This window comes from Coturnix japonica, chromosome 7, assembly GCF_054131305.1.
Source record: "Coturnix japonica strain WE chromosome 7, WE-NBRP24, whole genome shotgun sequence".
Taxonomy (NCBI): Eukaryota; Metazoa; Chordata; class Aves; order Galliformes; family Phasianidae; genus Coturnix; species Coturnix japonica.
Genome location: NC_140669.1, coordinates 33065673 through 33084365, shown reverse-complemented (window position 1 = coordinate 33084365; position 18693 = coordinate 33065673). Strand labels below are relative to the sequence as shown.

The 18693-nt window shown below is 52.6% G+C and overlaps 1 protein-coding gene across 29 annotated transcripts in view; it reads right to left on the bottom strand.

The window, feature by feature from the left end:
• The window catches only part of PCBP3 (poly(rC) binding protein 3), a 47235-nt gene extending 28550 nt beyond the window's left edge, over positions 1-18685 (bottom strand). For 13 of the 29 annotated variants that reach the window (XR_014948438.1, XM_085553693.1, XM_085553696.1 and 10 more), the window contains exons 1-3: positions 17970-18176; positions 10634-10808; positions 9583-9681 (exon numbers count right to left, since the gene is read on the bottom strand). The gene's annotated coding sequence lies outside the window, so the exon portion shown is untranslated. Of the gene's footprint in view, positions 1-5598; positions 5740-9582; positions 9682-10633; positions 10809-17969 lie in introns of those variants that run through there. The other 16 variants (XM_085553699.1, XM_085553717.1, XM_085553702.1 and 13 more) reach the window with 9 other exon arrangements.
• Between the last annotated feature and the right edge of the window lie 8 nt (positions 18686-18693).

The window sequence follows — 18693 nt, the reverse complement described above, 5'->3', positions numbered from 1 at the left end:
CCTTCCAGACAGAAATATTGGCTCTAGGTGTTGGTTTCTCTGCCCTCAGACCAGCACAAAGAGGTGCTAAAACCTGCTCTCCCCCTCGTGAAATTCTCCACTGCTTTCCTGGGATTCTCCTTTACGTGGCACATCCACCAGCCACCACACAGTTTGTTTTGGGCTGTGCTTCCTGTTTTTGGGATCCCTTCTGTTGAACACACCTTGAATTTGAGTGTTTTAGTGGTACTGCTGAGCGAGACCCTGTGTCAAAGCTTGGCTCTCAAAGACCATCTCCTCCATTTCTTGAGAAGAAAATAAAGAGGAGCTCTACATAACGTGCAATCCTTCCCTAGCCATTTTCACCTCTCTTTCCAGTGGTTACTTACTTTAAATTTCAGGCATTTCAGTGAGATTTCTGACCTGATTGGCAAGCCAAGAGGAACAGAAATGCAGCATCACACTGGAGTCCTGTCCCAGATGCAGAAAGCTGGTGAGTCCCAATCACAAAAGAAAACCCCACAAACCCCTGGGTCCTGCCAGCAGGCACTTGTGATGTCCAGGAGTCCCTGCTTATCTGCTGGGTGCCACTGCATCCATCTTAACCTACCACACCTCAGAGGTTAATGGTGAGCAGCCTCCTGCAGAAGCATCACCCTGGTGTGGATGGTGAATGGGTGAGAAGTCAGATGTGAAAACAAGACTGGGCCCCTTGATGTCAGACAGCATTAATATCCACGGCCTCTAATGCAACCCCAATCCAAAGAGAAGTACTGGATCTGCCCTGATGGCCATTATAGACAACTTTTGTTTGATGGCAGCAAGAGAAGCTGCAACACTTCCCTGTTGATCACACCAGGATGAAGGTCTTGCAGGCAATGAGGAAACAGTAATTTGCACCTGTGACACCTCCATCTCAACAAGGTGAAAGAACACTGCTTGGTATGGTAATAGGTCTGCAATGAATTGGTTTTGTTTTGTACTGAATGAAAGCCACTCCTGGAAAGAGGCATTACTCCATTGGGCTTACTACTGCTCAGTCACCAAGAGCAACTGCACATCTGCAGATGTCCGTAAGCCTCCAGGAGGGGCTGGGTGGACTTAAGACACCTTGTGCTGAGAATAGACCATCTCCTTGGATAAGGAAGGCGGCTTCTCAGCCACAGATTTCACTCTGCCAGAAAATTAAATAATAAAGCAACACGCTGAAGATTTTTTTCTCTGAAATGCCAGCTGTCCCCCCATGCTCAAGCCAACTCTTTGGAGATTCTGGGGAGCAAGTAGAGGAGGTGCTGATGAGGAGCTGGGCCAGGCCAAGCATTTGCTACTCTCCATTGAGCACAAGTGCCCTTGAAAGGTGTTGCTGCCATTAACAAATTGTGCCATAAGATTTAACTAATTAGCTGAAAAAGTGCTTTGCACTGCTGAGATTTAGAAGCCAAGAGCTTCAATGCTATGCTCCATATCTGCATCTTGCATGTGTCGTGAGACTCAGTGCTGCAGAGGATGGCTGGACCAAACCACCAGAGAACAGAGAACCTCACGTGGCACAAGCAGAGCCAAGCATTTCTGCAGGCATCTGCAGCCCCAAGGTGAGCTTCTGCAGAGAGAGAAAGCCCTAACAGGTGGTACGGTGGTGGTAGGAACATGGCTGCTAATATCTTCCTATGTGACATCTTCCTGAAAGAGCCAGGGAAGCCCAGGGTAAAGGAAACTGTTTGGAGATGGCTGGGAAACCCTCTCAGTGCTCAAAGAGCATGTATCAGAGGCTCTCCTGTTAAAGTGCCAGGTGAAAAGCCTGGTTAGGGGAGTTAGTATAGCTGAGAGCAGGACAAGGAGCCAAACAGAGCTTGGCAATGGGGAGAAAAGAGATGATTCAGGAAGGGTAAGTACTGAACTTGGCTCTGTGTAGTTTAGGCATGGAGGAAGAGCTCCTCACCCACCCAAAAAGGGCTGGGAGTAACAGCTCAACGTGAAAGCTTGGGATCTGCAAAAGAAAGCCAGGAATAATGAGATGGGTCTTCATGGGAGATCCAGCCAGCAGAGAGCAATCCTGTGGGGGACTGAAGAAAGGGCCAGAGGAACCAAGGTCTGCAGGACCACAAGAGACAGGTCATTACACAGGGTCTTAAATGCAGCAAAGGAGATCTGGGCTTAGTGCTGGAGAACAGCTTCCTCACAGCAGGACAGCCACATGCTGTGCCCAGGGTCAGTCAGTTGCGGGGATGCACCCAATTTAGCCTTGTTAAAGAAACAGAGTGAGGAGATGTTGTGACTAGGCTGCCTGGTGGTCCACCCACCTCACCCATCCCAGAGGGTCCCTCTACCACCTTATGCTACCTTGAGCCTGACACCAGATCACACTGTCCTGTAGATGATATAATCGACATTCATCATCAATGGAAAAAGATCTCCCCATGCCTATGCTCCATCAAGCAGAAATCAGCACAGAACATCATTTTTTAGTGGTTACATTCAGAGCGATGCTTGTAAGCACACATGCCCTGCAATGCTATTGGGACACATCTCTTACACACCATTTTTCAGGGGAAGGCCAAAGGACACCCAGAAGAGGACACTCATGGCCGGAGGTCCATGACGAGTGCTCACCAAGGAGGAGGGGCCACATGGGGCTTTGCAGCCCTCAGAGGACACACAGATTGTCCTGCAGCTAGGAAATCAGAGGGCACAGCTCTGTAAAGAGCTCCAAGCACGCTCCCAGCATCCTTCTGCTTGCAGGGACGGCTGAGAGGAGAGCACCTCTGGGTTTCCCAGCAGAACACAAGGGGCACCTTTGTCTTGCTGGACAAGGAGCCACCAAGGAGGTGGCTTTCCATTCCTGTCCCCTTCTCCCCACCTCAGTCCACCACACTGCATGCAATTCCAGGCATCCCAGAGTGCTGAGGATAGGGTGCACCACTTCCACTGTGTCTTCTGCAGCAGAAGACAATGCTTGCAGAGCAGCAGGCATCCTGCAGCCCATCCACAACCCCCCTCTGAAGGAGACTGCCTCTGGCTAGACTGGCTTTAATCCCAGGCAGCATCATCCCAATAATTTCCCTCCATTTTCAATCTCCTGATCTGGGGGCAGCTCACAAATCCCTTCATACTGCGAGCGCAGCAATCTCCTGCCTCATCTCATCCCAGCCCCATTTCTCTCTCTAATCCCTGGAAATAGGGATGAGGCTTGCAGCACGAGGGCTGCCCTGGAGGGGTCTGTCCAGGCTCTGCTGGATGGACAGACTGACCTGGAGCGCACGAGGGCAGACAGGACACTGCAGGTCGAGACAGGCAAGGCGTGTGTTATTTTGACTGTGGGGCTGGACCTAGAGCTCTGCATGTGTTGCTCCTCCATGCCACTGGCTCTCCGCAAACCCAAACCCATGTCAATCACCTTGGCCAGAGACACTCTGGCCTCTGGGCATGCAAGCAGGGGTGGCATGCAACAACATCAGTGGCTGTGCCACCAACCCCAGGCATGAGATGCCCCATGGATGGAGTCAGGCAGGTGACCCTGTCCCATGCTCACCGGTGAGGAGGAGGAGGAGGAGGAAGAAGAGTAGGAGGGTGGCCCTGGGCGGCTGGGGGTGGATTGCTGCCGCGCCATGCTCAGACCCTGACAGCAGGCTCCAAAACTGTCACTCCTGATCTGTTTTCACTTCAGCTAAACCTCAGCCTCGATTACGATCAAGGAGAGCCATGCTTCCCTCTCTCCTTCTCCCTGTGGTAGGTCCTCTATAACCTCGGGTCCAAACACGCAGCCAAGCACACCGAGGAAGAAACCTGTACGCATGCTGAACATGGGACCAGGGCTGTGGGGAGGGGGCCATTACCACCCCTGTCCCTAAATCTGGCCCCAGAGGAGCAGGTCTGGTGCTCTGACATCATTTACTCACATAAGCAAAGCCTGAATAAAATAAATTAAGACAGTTGTATGTGCGTGCACAGCCACAGCACCTGGATGGGTGCAATGAGCGAGAAGCAGAAGAGCGTGTTGCAGCGATGGAGAGTGCTCTCCTCCAGGGCTAGCGGTGGGCTGGGGCTCATTCTCATGCACTGGGAGACCCACAGACATGGTACCTACCTCCCCTTCCCTGCAGCAAACCCCGCTCCCCAAAAATACTTCTTTTGTTCCTCCTTCATCCTGATCAGTATTTCCCCCTCTCCCCCCCACAATGGTCTGTTTTCTTCAGAAACAAACGTCCTTCAATCCAACTAGATTAAAATAACACCTCTGATATTTATTAGCCTAGAGGAAAGACATCAAAATGTGCCTTTATATCCGGAAATACTACAAACGTTTGCACAAATTAATCCTTAAGAGAGAGGGAAGAACTGAGATTAAGAGCTTCAAAAATACAACCAAATTATTTTGGAATTGAAGATGAAAGCCTGAATTTGATGTAAAACAACGACTTCTCAGGGATTGGTTTCTGTATCAAAATACAAGCTATAGCATCTGCCTTTGCATCTGCCAAAGCAAAGGTCAATCATTTTATGGAAACCTAAACACAATGCCCTTCATCCACTGTTTTTGGTTTATTTTGAGCCAGACGTGACTCCCCCAATAATAAAATGGGTTTCTCTAATGTGGCTCCCATTAAAACGATCCCAGAAAACTCAGATTACAAGACAAATATATCTGAGAATATTTTCCCTTTATAATAAGGATGTGATATCCCGGGATTGGTTTCAAGAGCATTTCAGCCTTCCCTAATCTTCAAAACTAATAACTCAATCTTATACTCACAAAGAAACGTTTCAACCAAATAAAACACCACTGGAGACGAAATACAGCGACGGCATCAGAAAATGCATCGACCACGGGGAAAATGGTTACCAAAGAACAGAAGGAGAACCATTATAGAAAGCATTCCCCTCCCCACATTAAGTTTCTACCCATTTCCTCAGCGCGAGAGCAAAAATTAATGGAAACTCCACCAAAACGCAAAAATCCAATTCAATAGGCTTGGGGCTTCTATTGCACGGACAGACCCAAGTGTGGTGAGCACCGATGTTATTCTAGCCCCTGTTTCTTTGGGTAGATGTGATTCTGGCTGCCCCCACCCTGCACACACGGCCACCAGCAGCACTGCCCACACAAATCCATAACAGATGGATATCCCAGCTAATGCGGAGCTGGGCGCTTCCCGACCCGCTGCTTGTTAGCATTAGCTATGATATGCAAGTAAAGATGCTCTTTATTTGTATAAAACCCAAACTACAGCAAAGAATGGCAATTCCACAAGCCCAGATAGTTGGAGGAGCAGCCATTCATTGGAGCTCACTACCTACTGCTCCCACAGTCCCACCTCTGTTCAACATGGACTTCTATTTTCCCTACTCAAGACATGCACTTAGGAAGGCTCTTAAGTGTTCAGAGCTCTTTTAGCCCCTGCTGGAGCCCCGTATCCGACTCACTTCCCAACTCTTCGCTAATCATAGAATCACACGATTGGAAAGGACCTAAAGATCATCTAGTCCAACCATCCTACCACCACCACTACCAGCACTAAGCTACTAAACCATATCTCGTATCACCTCCTCAGTTTTCATCTGTAGGAGAAGTTGTGCGCGGCAGGTGGTCTTCCACCAACACAACCTTGTAAATCTTCTTACCTTCCCCAAAGAGCCGCTTTCGTACCGATTTCGCGTGACGGGGTCTGCGCAGATGGCCACTCTTTTCACGTTTGGAAAGGATGAAAAATGCTATGGGGAAAAAAATCCCAGTGATCTTTTGCTGCACAGCGCGCAGGGCTCCAAACCTCATTGGCCCTGGTACGGCAACCACGTGGCATGGGATGGAGAGCACGTGACCTATTTTCTCCCAGATCCCTTGGTCTGCTGTAAAGGGGGATGCACCCATCACTGATGTTTTTGTCATTTCAGTGGGCTCTGATCTCTTTTTCTTTTTTTCCCATCATTTTTTTTAAAGGCCACTGAGCAAATCGGGTTGCCTCGAGGCGATGAGAACAAACCAGCCAACGCTATCGACATGAAGGGGAAAGAGCTCTGCTACGAAATGAGTGCTGGGGCTCTGTACGTGGGGAAATTTAGAGCCATTTGGCCAGGGTATCAGCCAGGGATGGAGCCTGTGGGAGGGAGGAGCGTGTTCAGCAGCACACATTTAGCTGCTGGCGCCAGCTGAGTTAGAACAGCCAGCTTGCAGCAGGCAGCAGTGATGGAGGGACCCGGCTGGAACACTGACTGCAGACCCCAGATCTCAACTGGTACACCCTCTCCCTGGGTCTCCAAGGAAGGGAATGCACTGTAAGCACTGCATGGCCAAACAAAGACCATCTCATGTCCCCACACTGCTTTGGACCTCTCACGTAATTGGGCTGTTCACATCCACCAGTACCCTACTATCAACCAACCGCTCCAGGAGCCAATGGATCCCCTACCTTGGAGGTAGAGGAGCAGCTGAAAAAGCTGATATGGAAGAAGGACCAAGATGTCTGGTGTCTTGTAAACGGAGTGCAGCATGCTCCAAGTTGGGCACCATCTGTTCCCAAAACTGCATGGCTAAGCCAGGCACAAAGGGCATGTCAAAGTCACCTCCATGAACACCTGCTCAATCCAAAAAAAACATCCCAATCATATCCAAGCCAGCTGTGGTCCACAGGCTAAGCATCAACCCTGGCTTTCTCCCCTCAACTACCAGTTCTGGTGGACCTGCATGTTCAGGCTCCAAAGGGAACGTGAGCTCAGAAGTAGATGAAGGAGCTTGCTGCTTAATTCTGAGTGATTTTGCCTCTAGCTTTTGGATTTCTTGTGTTTAAGACAAATACAGTTCTTCTGTACCAGCCCAATGGAGTTAGGATGCTAAGGAGAAAAGGAATTCCTGGAGCTCAGGACATCCTGTTGTTCTTCCTATGGGCTCAAGCCCATAGTTAAACCAGTCAGCAGCTGCATTTGCTGGCAACACCATCCCCTCTTGGCAAATCCTTCAGCTACGCCTTCCTATGCATATAGGATCCTACACCTAAAAGGTATTTCATCAGATTCGCTTTTTCATTATCCCTGCAAATTGGAAGCCCTTGGGCAAATCTTCCTTTGGCATCAGTTGTAATGATTTTGCTTCTGCAAGGCAGCCATCCCAAACCACCCCATTACCCAAGGGCTCCAGACTTTGTTATCTAAGGTAAACATCTAAGGCTCCTTGAAAGCTGGCTGAGATCAGGCTTGGATGATGAAACCATGTCATCTCAGTGTCACCACGACATTGCCCCCAACTGCTGGTCCTTCACCCAGGCTGCTCCCCACCCAGTGCTCTACACAGAGATGCCAGGCAGTTCTGCACAGGCAGCACCATCCACACGTCCCATTCCTTCTCAAGATGTAGATAACACCTCAGTGAGATCAGAGACAGAAATACAGCCATAAAATACCCCACAGAAGCGCAGTGAGATCCTCCCCAAGTTGGAGGCCACACTTCTCCAACCGGACTATGGGGCTTTTTCTTTCAACAAACATGAGCCAAGGGACAACCCTGCTTGCTATTGCATGCTGGAATGCAAAGGACTCATCCCAGTGCAGTCGGCTCAACACTTCCCCTCCCTCCCAACCCTGCAGTGCTCCTCCGCAGCCCCTCAACCCTTCAGAGCAGTGCCCAGCCACATCTGGCCCCTGAGTAATCTGCTGAATAATTATATAATAGGGGCAGGCAGAGAAATGATTTTAGGCCGCTCTGCTGATAGAAAGCAAGCTGGATTAAAAGATCAGAACAAGCAGTACGTAGATTAAAATGGTTTGTTGTTTTCAGCTGCAGGAAATCCATGGCTAAAGCATGGAAGATGCTAAGGGAAGACAGAAAAAAAAAAAAAAACAAACAAAAAACCAAACAAACAAACAAACAAAAAAAAAAACAAAAAAAGAGGTTTCTGTGCATTAACAACAGTAAGTTCAAGGTTTCCAATCTATGCTCAGGTTTATGTTTTATTCCCCAATGGAGCAGGACGTGGGCATTGCCCCTCTTAGCCTCAGGCACCCCATAGCCTTGTGCCCAGCAGTGTGGGCAGAGCAGGCGCCTGCATACTGTCCCCCTGTCCTCCAGCAAGGTCAGCCGCACAGTGCCACGCCACCCCGTTCTGACGGATGGCTTTTGAAAGGCGTGAAGGGGAGGCAGGGAAAATGCAGTGGGAGAGGGGCACAGCGCTGATCAGCCGCAGCCCGGATCGATGATGTTAGCTCCTCCTGTTCACCTTCAAGTTCAGATTAAGCAGAAGGGTCAAACTAGGAAATCGTTAGCTGTTGGTCAGCCTTGTGCCAGCATGGACATGCAATGCAAGCACTTTACCTGCCCTGGAGCTAACACTACCTGGGTCTGAGATGGAACAGCAGCCATTTCCCAAGGCCAACCGATCCCCTCAAAAAGTCCTTTTTCAGATTTCCCCTGTACACACAGTTTTGCTATAGCATAGGCATCCACTGCATCACCTCTGAATGTAAAGGATGGAGGAAGGGCATTGCAGGCACGCTCAAGGATACATGGACAAATATCCCCAAGCTCTAACCTGGTGTCTCAATGGGTGCCATGGGGTGAGATGTCCAAGATGCAGCCATGAGGAAGTGTCAGTATTTAAAAGAAAGCACGCTTTGCCTTGCCTTTGGGGACAGGAGCTGCAAATGCATAGATCTAGGCACCAGGCTCCTATCGTGTCTGGGGACACAGCAGAGGGCAGGGATGCAGCACTGGGAGAGGGGCTGGCACTTCTGTCAGGGAGCGTGGGAAGGCAGAGGAAGCAGGCTGGAGACCTGCCTGAAGGAGATGGGAGCTGCGAGATGTCACAATGTTCATCCAAATGGAGCTTTAATAACCACTTACTGCAGAAAAACATCTTCACTTAAGCCAGGGGATAAAACGCGCATGCCAGACAGAGCAGGGTCATGAGAGCTTGTGGGAAGACAGTTTGGGGTTGTGGTCCTTCATCAGACACGCAGTCCTCCAGCAAGGACATGCCCTGGTTTTCCTCAGAGGGAGCCCTTCCCTGAGACTCACAGGGTTTGGGGGCTGCCAGCAGAGCCTTCCTCACTGCTCCCCAAAGCACATCCTTCCCTGAGCATATGGCCTCCGAGCCTCTGGAAACTCCCCTCCCCAATCCCACTTCAGATGGATGTGTTTGCAATAGGCTGCGTGCAGCACACACAGCTGCAGCCCATGACAGCAGACACCCCAGGAGATGTATGCACACCAGCTCCAACCGTGGCACCGTGACCTTGGTCCCGCCTCATAGAACCATAGAGCTGTTTGATGGGAAGGAAGAGAGCTGGGTTTGCCAGTCACTATAACATTCCTGCTTAGCAGGGCCATCTTCTCACCAAGAATTGCACATACTCCTCCTCGCTAATGGAAAATGTTGCCCTGCCTTCCATTATGTGATAGTCAATGCCTGGGACGGCACGACAGCCTCAGGCCACAGCAGATCTATTTTAGTAACAAAAGCAGAGAGGCTGATGAACATGACCCCATCTCTGCTCTGCCCAGCTTCGCTCTTTTGCTGGTTCCATAGGACCCCTGTGACCAGCACGGCAGAAGGTGAGTGACCAAGTGTGACAGGGGCAGAGGTGATGGGAGCTGGAGAGGGGCCAGGCTTGCCTTACCTCTCCCTGCAGGCTGGCCTTGAGCTCCAGAGCGACTCCTCAGAGGGTTGGGGTCCACCAGGGAGGGGCATGCTGAGCGCAGAGCAGGAGCCTGCAGAGCTGGGTATAGGGCTGAAGGTTGATTCCTGGTCTTTCCCAACGTCCCTCAGCCCCAGTTCCCTTGCTGGAGGTGGAATGGTCCCTGTAAGTCCCATGTTCCCTTCCATATTGGGGGTCCCTGCTGGCAGAGCTGGGCCTTTGCTAGAGAGATGCTCTGCTGGAGTTGCTTTGAAACACTGGGGAAATCCAACTTCACTGAGAAATAAAGTATGCTTTGGGTCATTCCCCCCTCCTCTTTCTTCACAAGACCCATCCAAAGGTTGCAACACAACACCTGGGAGCACTGCCATCAGCTTGTTTATGGGAATACATTCCTCAAGATTCAGGTTTGGGGAGGTCCTGCCCCAGCAGCCACCAACCAGAGCCATCAGAAGGGTGGAATGGAGGGGCAGGGTCTTAGCCAGAGCCCAGCAGTGAGGTTGTGATCTGCCCCATGGGGGTCATGGCTCTGCTTCAGCAATGGCAACATTCCTACACGTTTTGGTGACATGGGCACAGGGTTATTTTTATTGCTTTATTTTTGTTGCTGCTCCCAATAAGTTAACTGGGGCATGCATTACCCGTCAATACAATCAATCAAGCAGCCGGAGTAGTTAATAAGCTGAGTGCCAGAGGGCAGGAAAACCTCTCTATTGCCCAAAATACTCTTTGAGCAGCAGGATGGGTGAGCTGTGGTTCCTGCTGATCGCTGCTCCAAACACACTGGGGCAGCTCCTGCTTTGCAAGTGGATTCTTTGCAAGTATCCAGATCGGTCTCTGGACAGCATCCCTGCCCTCCAAGGCCAATGAGAAGTACAATGGTTTATATATGGTAAGATGGTAGCATCCTTTTCCCATGGGCTCCCAGAAGACAGGGGGGAAAAAAAAAGATCAAAATAAATCACCAAAACAAAGGAAAGGAAGGAAAACACAAGCAAAGCCCTACAAGGAACAGTAGTGGAGTGAGACTCACCTTTAGGGGCCAGGGGCAGAGGGCTGAGGTCAGCAGCACAGGCAGCAGGGGGAGAACTGGAAGAGGGTGTGACACCTCAGCACTCTGGGAACCAATGGGAGCATCCTCCTGGCAGCTGGAATAAAACAGCCTCAAGCAGGGGGTCCTTGGCAGGTTTTTGTTTTGCTGGTCACCCCTGAGAAGAAAAAAACCCCAAAAAACAATGAAGCTCAGATGCTGCTCTATGTCAAACTCCCAGGTAGGTCATATCCCCACTTCCCAGACATTCACTCTTGGTTATAAGCCATACCCTTCTACAAACCCCACACCACAGCTGTTCTTCTGCAACGTCAGCTCCTGACCAGCTGATGGTGCAGAAACGTGAAGCTCTGGACAGAGCCAGGGCCTGTCCATGAGCAGTATGTTGATGCTCAGGGTTTCCCCACTGCCCAATATCATCCCCTAGCACAGCTCCAGTTCACCACCAAAGTGCACATGAGCTGAGGGGCTCAAATTCTGCAAGGAAGAAGGGGTGCAAGGAACACTTTGCGATACAGATGTGAGGAGAGGAGCCTGTTTCTGAGAATACTGCTACTTAGCGCTTGTGTGTTTCCCCTGTAAACATTTACAGCACATATTGGAAGGCTCTTCTAAGCATTTATGGGGAAAAGTCTGCTGAGAACTGACATAGAAGGAAAGCTTTATTTGTCCTCCAGATCCCAGTTTTTAGCTTATCCCAAGCCCGAGAATCAAGGAAATGCATCACTAATGACCTTGTCAGCAGATTTCTTAATCAAATATTGGTCCATCTTCCAAAAGCTCTGCTTCTTATTACATGCACCACAACCCTTCTGCCCATACACTGCCAAGCACAACAAGGACCCAGCCACGGCAGGATCTGGATCATCTGGGGACAATGCAAGTCAGTGGTTGTATTAAAAGGCTGCTTATAGACGAGTGATTTTTTGTCTGCTTGTAGAACTTCACCATTACCTCCCAAATCCTCTCTCCATGTTGGCTAAAAGCCCCTGTGTAAAACTCAATGGTGCAATGAGAAAGAGATCAGGGAATCCGTGATGTTTGCTTGTCTGATCCCAACAAAGCACACCTATTGCTCCCAGGTGAAAGCACCTTGAGGATGCAATCAATACCAGCTCGGTAGCATCATTTCCTTGCTTGATGCCACTTATGTGCTGAAGATCCTGGCCAATGCTGAGTGCCACCACTCCCCATCAGCCTCATGGAATACAGAACATACTAGCTCACACACTGCCCTGCCTGTCTACTCAGCCATGGGTGGGCTACTTCTGGCCCACCCATCAGCACACATAGGAAACCTTTTACAGACATGTGCCAAAAGGAAGCTGCTTGGGCAAAAAGGGATTTTAAGGGACCCAGCCGAGACTCTCCCTATTACTAAACCTAATCATGGCTGAAAATGCAGAAGTAGCTCCTCTGCACAGCCCCAAATACCAACAGGTATGACCATGACCATGACCATGACCATGACCATGACCATGACCATGACCATGACCATGACCATGACCATGACCATGACCATAGCACCCAGACTGTCTCTTCTGCTAACTACAAGCACACAAAACAAGCACCACTATTTAAAGACTAACACAAGCGGCCTGCACAGGTGCCCTGAGCAAAACCAGCCAGACAAGCTTGATGTTAGCTTCTCTTCACCTGTGGGCACTTTGCACTTCTCCTGCTGCCTGTTTGGTTTGTGTTTTGAGCATGGGGTCAAAGGGAGGCTCATACTTTGCTGCAGATCCCAGGGAAACTAAAGCCCTTGAAAAAAAGGCAGTGTGTAGCTGGCAGGGAGTGGCCTAGTGGGGTTGCAGTGCTCTCCCCAACACCCCAACACCTGAGCTGTAACACATTCCCACAGTGGGCTGGTCCTACTGTGTGTCAGTGGGGACCTGCATTGGGTGGGACGCAGCAGCACTGGGGAAATCTGCTGTGTTCTGCTGTTTGGCTTCCCAGTGGCACCGCTGATTGCAAAAGGGAGAGAACGATCCTCCCCTGACCTGTGTTCCCATCATCTAACTCTCTGTGTGTTTTACACAGACAGAGGCAATGATTTTAATGTCCCAGTGAACAAGCTGTCGGGACGCATTAGCCTCAGCTGGCAGGCTGCAGAGATGGCTTCTCCTCCCAGGCGCTGCCCAGCGAGGAATGAAGATGTGAGCGCATGCGTGCCAATGGTGCCCATTATTCTCCAGTCCCTTAATGAAGCCTCCTTGGAAGCCCTGCTCCTCGGGAAGGGAGGTGGGGGTGCGGGAGGAAGGTGAGCGTCTTGGCTGCGGGGCAGGCAGGGCGGGCAGGGAGGCAGCCGTTGCCTGATGTGATCAGAACTGAGCGCTCCAGAGCCGTCAGAGCTGCAGCAGCGATGAGCTGAGAAAAGCCATGAGCTACATGAGCTGAGCTGACATCTGCCCCCTGGGCAGGTGCCTAATGAGCAGAGACATTGTCCATTTGGGAAGAAGAGGGGAAGGTAGAAAGCTTCCCAGCTGACACCTGGTGGCCTCCATCCACGCTCCTGGTGGAAGGGGGCAAAGGCAGGGGGACAGCACCTGGGATATAGGATGGGGTGGCACATCTCATCACCTGGAGCTCCCTTCTTTGAAATGTTTTGCTTTGTAACCAAGTGGGAAGTGAAACCGCTGCTTCCCAAGTGCAGCCCCGCTGGGTGCATCCTCACAACCCAGTACAGCCCTGCACCTGCTGAAATGCACTGGTGTGGGGAGAGGTGCCGGGAGCAGTGGTGTGCTGACCTGCTCTGGGCTCCCATGTCCTACATCCCCCTGCAGCATATCAGTGCTGCAGCACATGGGAGTGGGATGGTGCAGCCCCAGCAGCACCCGTCACCACCACTACCCCCCCCCGACGCTTCCACAAACCCAGTTCAGTCAGTCTCTATAAATCCAGCAAGCCCACTTGTCACAAACTCTCCTCCAGCTTACCTCCAGCCTCTGTGCTACCCACCACCTTCACCAGTGCCTGGTGACGAGACAGGAGTGATGGAGCGGGAGAGGGGAGAGCCTTCACCTCCAGAAACAAACAGCTCTAAAAGCACTTATGAGCCAGACAACTCCCGATTTATCCCCCAGAGCCCTGCCAGGCACCATGGGTCTGCCTACCAAGCCCATTTCTTGCCCTCATGCAGAGGATGCTTTCCTCCCAACTGCCCATTCCTTCCTCCAAGGCCAAGGGGGTTTTATTAGGCAGCTACCTCCCTGAGAACACCCCCCCCCACACACCCCAGCAGCTACGAGCATCCTCAGGGTTAACAAAAATGTAAAATGCAGAGCTCTGATGGAAATCTTGGGGGAAAAAACCCATAAAAAATAAAAGCCACAAGGTGCAGGAAATCATGTAAGGCCGCACATGAGGTCAGGGTGGGAGCAGCGTCCCAGGAGCCGCACTGTCACAGAATCACTGAGTCATAAGTGCTGGAAGAGAGCTCTGGAGATCCCCCAGCCCAACATGCTGCTAAAGCAGCTTCTCTAAAGCAGGTCACACAGAAAGCATCCATGTGACTTTAGATATCTCCAGAGGAGACGACTCCACAGCCTGTCTCGGCAGCTTTCTCCAGGCTGGACAGCCCCAGCTCCCACAGCCTGTCCTCACCCAGGAGATGCTCCATGCCCTGACCATCTTTGTGGTCCACTGCTAAGCTCTCTCCAGCAGTTCCCAGTCTGTCTTGAACTGGGGAGCTCAGAACTGGACACAGTATTCTACATGTGGCCTCACCAGAGCAGAGCAGATGGGCAGATCAGAGCAGATCACCACCCTTGACCTGCTGTCCGTGCTCTTTGTAATGCACCTCACGACATCATTGTGCTCCTGCTGGTGGGGTTGCTGCAGAAAGGTGCCTGCTTGCAGTCAGTGTGTGCTGCAAAGCCGTGGGGCAAACCCTGGTGTGGGGACAGCCACCAGACCCCTCCCCAGCACTGATGGCCCCAGTGTGCTGGAGCAGATGGAGCAGCCATAAATCCCTATAAGCCAGGGAAGGGAAGTAATCTTTTAGAGGACAAAGCAGTTGACAAGGGGGATGCTCGATGTTTCGCCTCCTCCTCCCATATCAGGCCAGCAGTGGTTTCAGAGAAATGTGAACCAAAAGCAAATTCAGATCCTTCCTTGGAGCTTCTGCTTTTGTTTTGCCTTCCATTCTTTCTGCTGCTTCTGTTGCTTGTTTGGGAGCCAGACCCCTGGAGCTGAGCCCACACATGGTGCCATACCATGGGAGAGGGATGGAGCAGGAGATGAGTGGCCATGTGAGGACCACTGCCATCAAATCTGTGCTTCTCATCCCTCAGTCACTCGTGTTGCCCTGGCTCGGGGGACAGGGATGATCCCAGCACTGAGTATAGCAGAAGGTACCATCTCCATATAGCTTGGCTGGGACATTTAACACACTGCTCCTCCCTCCCCGCCTTGGAGCTGCAGCCTGCCCTCTGAGCCACAAAGCATCCAAAGCAGATGCATCCTCCCCAGAGCTGACAGATGTCAGGAATGTCAGCAGTGTGCCTGCTTGCTGTTGGCACTGCGGCTTCCCAAGCTGTCTGCCTGACTCAAGGTGTGTTGTGTGCAGCAGTCACCGAACACTGTGGCCCTATGGAATAGCACCTTCCCAGACAATGGCTTTGTTCCAGTCGTGCTCTGGGCTCTTTTCCCTACAGCTCCCCAAAATGTTGCCTTCATGCCTTTAAGCAGTGAACTGCTCCTGTGTTTGGACATAAAACAGAGCCATGGGGTAACTCAGGCTGTGAGAACCTCTGGAGGTCTCTGAGTCCTGCTCTGAGCAGGGTGATGGCAGGCTGTGGCCAGCTGGAATCGTTTCACACTGAAAACTCAAAGCTCTGTGGCAATTCATGGAATCACAGAATCTTTTAGGTTGGAAAAGACCTCTAAGATAATTGAGTCCAAGCAAATCCTGAGCACAGGGATGCTGGCACGAAGCTGAATGAGAGGAAACACATAAAAAGAGGCAAATTTTGGTTTAGAACACATCTCCTTCAGGCTGCAGAGATGCAGGTAACGTGGGCAGCTCCCATGTTATCTCAGCCCATCATCCAGCCAGATGTCAACCCTGCTGACGCCAGTGGCAGCACTAGGTGGCAACCCCGCACCGCCGAGCAGCCTCGCTGCGCCGGAGCCGAAGCTTATCCTTCCCTTTCCGGTTATTAGGGACAGAGGAGAGCTTCGGTCCTTCCCTCCCTTTCTGAAATCTCAGTCTGTTTTCTTCTCCAGCAGAGCCAGCCTTTTGTGCTCCGTGCCCCCACGGGCATTCTCCAGATCCTTCTACAAATTCTTCCAGAAATTGTTCACATCCATTCTTCATCCAATTCATTCTTCTACCACTTCCCAAAGCCCTCACCTTGGCCATTCTGGGAGCGTGATGGGCTGGACTGGCTCTGTAACACTTTAAAGCTGTCCAGGTTCAAGCCCAGCAGTGCAGTGGCAGCGAGGACCTTGCCATCAATCAATCCACTTCCCATTAAGACATCATCAGTATCACCAGGACAGGCATGGAGCAGCATCCCGGCAGCCCATCAGTCTCCCCTATGTTCTCTGCTTACCCCTGGTGATGGGCCCTAGCATTGCATGGTGTGGTGGCATGGGAAGGTCTGCGGCACAGCCGGTAGAAGGATGAAAGCTGCCGTCATTCCCGAGGGAGGAATCCCTCCCACCTGCAGGAGGGATAGTTGCTACACCCCTAAATGCAGCAGGCGCGTATATTTTCAGGAAGCCATCACCTTGTGCTAGCAGAAGTCAGCAGCACAGGTTTGCTCCTTGGCAGCTGGGGAGTGTGAGTCATCCTCCAGCCTCTGCCCTTGAAACCCAGCCAAGGCGTAAAAGCTTTTACCGCACCCAGACGCAAAACAGCTATCAGCAGGACACCAGAGCCTGGCTCCAGGCTTAACCTCTTCCAGGGAGGTAACAACTCCAAGATGCTGTCACCGCCAGCTCTACTGGCCACTGGGGCTGCCTGCATCCTGGCCATATGGCCATGGGGTGGTGGGGACCGAGGCAAGGACACTCTGCCACCTTGGGGAGGTGACACACACAGCTGGCTCCTTGGGGACGCTTAAAGGAGCAGTTTTTCTGTGATAAAAGAGAGGGATGAGAGCATCTATTTGTGGTCACAAAGATGATCGTGGGAATCTCTGTGAGGGAACGGAAGGGAGGAGAATGCGCTTTGGTTCCCCACCCGTAGCTCCCTGCAGGGCCAGCACGGGGATCCACACACGGCGGTGCTGCAGCACAGCAATGAGGGCACAGCCATTGCACTGGTGGGAGCTTCAGCTCCAAAATATGCCCGTACTCTCCCACATCCTTCGCACAGCCCAGAGACAGAAGCTGGAGTCCCACGCTCAGCCACCAGACAGATCTGGGCTGGAGACCCCCAACACAGCCCTGAGAGCTGAGCATCTTCCAACCCACTCCAGTGGCACGGGTTTTGGCACCTGCTAGGGACTGCTTTGCATCATGCAGCAGAGCTGCACCTTCACAATATGAAAACAAGTTGGGTGTGGGTTTCCCAATCACATCCGCCCAAAGGCTGCAATGGAAACAATCCTCGAAAGCATGGATGAGATTCCTCACCTCCCATCCCTAGGGCTACAAGCAGGCACAGCTCTGCATGGGGTGCTGCTGCTCACTCTCTAGGGAACACCTGCCCAACCCAGGGCAGAGGGGATGTACTGCAACACAGCGCTCTGCACCATTCCCGGGGGGCCATGCAACATCCGTGCCAGGGTGGGGACGCTCCGCAGCACAGCAGCCATGGGAGGAATCAGGATGTCCAAATGCTTGGAGACACGGGCTCCAAAGTACAAGGGCCTCCTTCATCTATGGGCACTGAGGCTGGGGGCACATTCACCTGGCTGTGGGTGCAGCCACGAGTTTGCCTGGTGGGTGCTAGGAGGGCCAGAGATAAGGGCTCAGACACCACCAGTGACCCGGTACATGGCGCATGCAGGACCCTACAGGGGCTCGCACCCCAAAGGCAGTGCCCAGGGCCAAACCCACCCATGCAACATCCTTGCCACCGCTCATCTCAGGGCCTGAGCTGCTCCCATCCGTGCAGCTTGGGGATGGGGATGCAGGGGCAGTGCTTTAGGGCTTGCTGTCATCATCCAAGAAGGGATGGGATCCCATCCCGGGATGGGAACAGGAACACAAAATCCCTAGCAGCGCAGGAGATGGCACAGCCCCGGGAGAGGCACAGCTGGGCGGGAGCAGCCCTGGGGGCTGCCTCTCCCTCCCACCCTGCCTCAACGGGGGGGACGCGGCCGGACCCTCCCAAAAAGAACAAAGTCCAGGGAAAGAAAAATCCTACCTGCCTCTGATGGACGGACGGACGGACGGGCTCTGGAGAGGCGCGGAAGGACGGGGCAGGGGCAGGGGCAGGGGGTCGGGGAGGGAGGAGAGGGGCAGAGCGGGGAGGGGAGGCCGGGGGCGGAGGGGGAGGCGGCAGGGCGCGGCGGGGCTGGCTCCGAGGCGGCGGCAGCCGGAGCTGTGCGCCCTGCCCGGCCCCGCAGGCCCTGCCCACCCCGCCGAGCTGAGCCCACCCCATCCTCATCCTCACCCTCATCCTCCCGCTGCCGCCGCAGCACCTGGGGACCGCCACCGGCAGCACCGCGGGGTGACAGCCCTTGGCTTTTGGGGAGGCGCTGACCCCTGCCACAGCCCGGCGGTGCGATTTGGGGTGCGCCGTCCCGAGTGGGAACGTTCGGCCGGCGGCTGGAGCGGGCGGTGGCAGCGCGTTGGCACCGAGACGCAGCTGCTGGGGTGTGGGGTCGGGATGTGCTGCTGGGGGTCCCAGCGGGGGCAAACACCCCGAGTGCGCACCGAGATGCTGCAGGACGTAAGGGAGGGTCCTGACCCCTATGAATAAGCAACGACCCCGCCGGGCCTCTCTCATCTCTTTAAAAGGAAGGGGACAAAACGAGCATCCCCCGGCAAAACCTGTGCGCACTCAGGCGGCATCCAGCCGCGGTGTCCCGCACCCGAACAAACATCTCCGATTGTTTGAGATAAGGTGGAAAAATATAGAAGCAAAA